At 35.4% G+C, this 4,819-nt stretch overlaps 1 long non-coding RNA gene across 1 annotated transcript; it reads right to left on the minus strand.

Moving 5' to 3' along the window:
- Positions 1-978: 978 nt before the first annotated feature.
- LOC130099320 (uncharacterized) lies at positions 979-3,814 on the minus strand. Its single transcript, XR_008808377.1, has 2 exons — positions 1,862-3,814; positions 979-1,753 (listed from the first exon to the last, which is right to left on the minus strand). It is a non-coding gene; the product is annotated as an uncharacterized LOC130099320 (long non-coding RNA).
- Positions 3,815-4,819: the final 1,005 nt, after the last annotated feature.

Genomic DNA, 4,819 nt, shown 5'->3' on the forward strand with positions numbered 1-4,819 from the left:
ATATTAGTATCTGTTCAACCGCCCTTGATTGTATCTGCAAATTCCCCCAACTGCCGGTTAGGAGAGGGTATTTCAGGAAATACAAGGGCGGAATAAGGCCGGTCTGAACCAACCTCTTCTTCATTAGTACTTCTCAAACCCGGTTAAACATGTTGGGTATCGTTCAGTGAACCTCGAAAACCCGAAACCTGCAGGCAGCAGAAGTCTCTCGCATTTGGGTACTGGTTAGATAGAGTATACACGACTAAATATATATTTTTTTCCTTATAATATTTACTGAAAAAATGTATTTTCTCAATGGAAATTCAGTCAGCCCGGGTTAGTGTGAATTACATGTCAAACCGAACACGTGTGCTTATGTTTCTGTATTTTTCACTGTACCGATACTACTTGAATGCGAAGCAAGACCATTGAACACAGGTGGAAACATGTCTAGGTCATGACAAGTCAAACTGTACCTGCTACGTTTCTCGGCTTACAACCCATGGATGTACTCATTTCCCTTTATTTGTTATATTTCTGCATTGTGGTGTAATTTTTCTGATTTTCTTTGTGTTCAGATCTTAGCTGTTATTATTATTATAACTGATATTTCTTGCGAAGTTTGTTAGTGTTTCATAAGGCTTTCTTTTCGGTCTGTTGCAACGATGCTAGTAAAATTGGACACTGAAAGACACTGAAAGCTCTTTGTCAGGAGCAGGATATAGGTGTATAACCACCAAATTCAGAAACATGGAGGGTAAAAGGTGGTTTTAGTTGAAAAAAAAGGGAAATATCCTGACTTCTCAAAAGCATTGCGTGAGACTGAGTGCGATTCGCACAATCAAGTTCGATATCGCATTACCATAGAGACCACAGCATTGTGAGTAGATAGTCACATTCATGTTTTATTGTTTTCTTTGTTATTTAACGTTAGAATTCCACATATATGTGTTAATTTTTTTTCTGTCATGTATCTTTTCAAACTCATACCTCTAAAAAAAATCAAGAAGGTTATGAAAATGATTTTTTTTTTTTTGATGGGGTGGGGTAGGGGAATTCATATCTGAAAGAATTGTAAATTTAAAACAATATTTTTTATGAATTATCAGGGTCTTATGAGCCACAGAGCATCATATTGAAAGCGAATCATCTTTCGTGTAACTCATTTTACCAGTGGATTGCATAAACCCACACTCCCGACTCATCCAGAAACGATTTGTTTTGTATAAGGCTATTTGTTCACAAAATCCAACTAATGATTTTGATTGCATTTGAATCCTACATTCAACAAACTGCATGTTAGTTCTATAAAATGTGCCAAAGGCATTAGAAGGGTGATTTTATTTGATCATATACAGTGATAGTCAAGATAAAAATGACCTTGTACAGTTTTCTAAGAGTGATGTACGTTTTTATGTGTATGTAGCGGGGTGAATGATGTTTTTAGATTCGCAAGTATTTCTAATTTTCCCCCTTTGCCGTGATCTCGATGTAGTTTTTGTTTCCTTTAGTTGTTTTTCTTCATTTGTCATTGTTGTACAGAACAAATGCACATATTAGTAAAAGTGAAAACTCAGAAATTAACCTGTCCACCATCCTATGTGAAAGCTCGACCATTCCAAAGGATTGCAATTACATTTGCTATAAATATGCTGCTTAGTTATATCCAACCAATGCATCAAAGCTTAATTTCTTTATGTATTTATTTTGCAATTACTCTTTTTGACTGTGATGTATTACATGACTTTTGTTACTATAGTTCAATTTGGTACTTAACTTTTTTCCTCTTTGCTGTCCTTCTGACATTTATTTGTCTGTAAACTGCTACATACTCTCTTTACCGAAAGAAACAGCCATGTTCTGATACATTAAACAGAACCCTTGACCCTCTCAGAATAGAGAACAGACAAGATGGCTTCCATACAAGTGTGCAGTTATCAGTTCCAATATTGTCTTCCCATGCAAAATAAGGTCAGTTTGAATAACTGATGTTCTCAGTGCTGAAGGAGGATGACGTTTTACTTTAAAGAGCTGTAGGATGCGATTGCCAAGGATGCTGTAGTGCCACGACATGTAATTTCGCCCTCACTTTTGGCATTGGGTGCATTGGAAGTCTCTTATTGAATTATTGTTTTAAAGACGTTACCAAAGGCTTCAGGATCGAAGTAATGAATGTTCATGCCGCGTTAGTTGGAAAGTTTCCGAAGAATATTTGTTTTGCTGACAGATTCTAAACAAAAGATGAATGCACCCTAAACTCATTTTTAGTGGAATCAATCAAACTAGGCTGTTTTCAACATGGATATGCAAAATCAACTATGTTCGACTTGGTTAACCGTTATTTACACATTCTAAGCCATTGGAAAGGCTTTTTTGATTTAATATAGTCCCAAGGAATACATATCTGGGAATAAATCCACATACAAAACAACTGTACAGCATTGTCTTTATAGTCCCACCGTGCAGTCAAAGATCTCGTACTGTTGAAAGTTACACTGTGTTTTTGCAGTTAGATGTTTCTCCAAAGAACCTATGGATGTTTAAATGCCATTTAGTGATTGTGTATCCAGGTTAACAAAGCTTCAGACATTGACACGCTTCGGGAATCACTAGACAGTGAGCGTAACTTCAGAAATGGATATTTACGATGCCATGGGCTGAAAAGTTTAGGTCTGCGTAATGGTAACCTAATGGTGGATGTGGATTGAAGTCTTAGCCGTGGCTTAGTTTCGACTGTTGTTTATGTTTCGTCTCTTGCTCCGCTCAGGAGACACTAACTGCTTTTGAGGGCTGTGGTCATTTCTGTTAGTCTGGTCGTCTGCCAAATCGTGTGGTTGGGTTCGCACAACCTCACGCCTGTAAAAAGCGAAGGGCGCCCATTTGACTCTGATCCCCAGGTGTGGTGACCAAACTACCCTAATTTGGGGAGAATCATGCAGACGACCCCCTACCGAACACCGAAACTCATTTCAAATTAATACGCCAACATTTCCCATATGATTAAACCCCGGTCTGAAAATAAGACACTGTGAAAGAGCCATCTGAAAGACTGAACGAATTCTCGCTTCCATTTGACTTTTTTCTCCGACACCTGTGAAATCATGTGTTCGTTGTTCCCGATATGGGAACGAAATTATTTCAAATTCCTCCCTCTTCATACATAGCAGTTAAGCACATCGTGTGCTAACACTCTCCTATTGTAGAGATTTCAATAAATGTTGTATATTGAATCGTAATGAGGCACTAGCGGCCTCATGCTGTCCTGTAGACGTTCGCCGCGTGAACTCGACTTGCCTTCCTATTGTACGTATTCGTCTGTATTTTAACAATCTCTTTTAACGACACCGTGTGATGCCTGCTCCAGTGACTACATTGCGCTGGGTTTCTATTTCCCAGCACCTCTGTACTTTGTACAATAGCTCTTCTTTAGCAATGGCCAGTTCTGTTCTCCATAACCTCATTCAAGACAACTGCCGCATAATGAAACTATTTTTGATTTTATTTTGATTTGCAATCAACCAAATCACTACAGTGAAGTATTACAGTTGTACAGTTCCTTGAATTAATCAGATTATATTATTGTTGCTGGTCTATGGTTGCTCTGCTGTATCTTTTTATGACCTTTTTTTTTTACATGTTAGACAATATTGTGACTATGTCCTATGCAAATATGAGAATTAACAAGAATTTGTCAAATAATGTATGTTGTCTGTCTTAACTTGTATGCATGAAATAGTGAAGTTTACATTTGAGAATAAATTCATAAATAAGAAGCATTACTAGGATTGTCTCGTTTTTTTGTTTACCAAGTGTATTTTTTAAATTGATTTTGTACAATATAGATTTAATTTTAATGTTTAAGCATAGATGTGCACAGCTATTTAACATTTTAAAATAAATATAATATTTACATATTTAAAAAAAATAGTAATACAAAAATCTGTAATTGAATCCAAGCATTACATTAATTTGAATAAATTATTATAATATATATTTTTAAATGTAATATGTTATTATAAAATGTTTTATATATTAAATATATATTTAAATTGTATATATATATATATATATATATATATATATATTAAATCTCCAGTTTTGTTTAATTTATCAGCTATTTTTCAGAGCTTATTTTATAGATTATTTTCAGCTCATATTTAAATCTATAAAATGTCATATTTTTAAAATACATTTAAAAATAAAATTTAAATGATTTTATAATTTTATTTCATTTAAAGAAATGTATCTTTCATGTTAATGCATGCATTTATTTATTTGATTTATTTTATTACCCATATAAAACTGGATATTTTACAGCCAGCCTGTTATTATCGCATTTAAACCTGGATAGGATGATATAAGGGTATGATATCATACATAATTTTTTTTTTTTTTAAGTCAAAGTATTTTATCAAAGTTATCCCAATTAAGGCTAGAAAAATCCATCAAACTATAATGACTTGCTTATTTGTATGCTCAGTAGGCCTAACTTCAATACAGGCTGTACTCCTTAAAGATACCCTTGACATGCACTGTATTTGGCAGCCCTGAGCGCACTGCAGTCCCTGGCTCTGAATTTCAAAAGCTCTGGCATGAAGAGCACAATTCTAGGCAGACTTAGCATCACATATTCACCGAACCCTTTAGTGCACAGCCAATGGCTGCACTTGTTGCTCAGCAGGATGCCAGTAAGAACCAAGAACAGAGAGATGCCTGTTGTGTAGAACGATGCGCTCAGATACGTCCGTCTGCAGGAAGAAGCCTACAGTGTTTTTGACATTTGTGCACTCATGCAAATATTTACTGTAACTGATGCAGGGACATGTCAACAGAGACC

The sequence above is a fragment of the Rhinichthys klamathensis genome, unplaced genomic scaffold (assembly GCF_029890125.1).
Source record: "Rhinichthys klamathensis goyatoka isolate OS25496 unplaced genomic scaffold, OSU_Roscu_1.1 h1tg000228l_1, whole genome shotgun sequence".
Taxonomy (NCBI): Eukaryota; Metazoa; Chordata; class Actinopteri; order Cypriniformes; family Leuciscidae; genus Rhinichthys; species Rhinichthys klamathensis.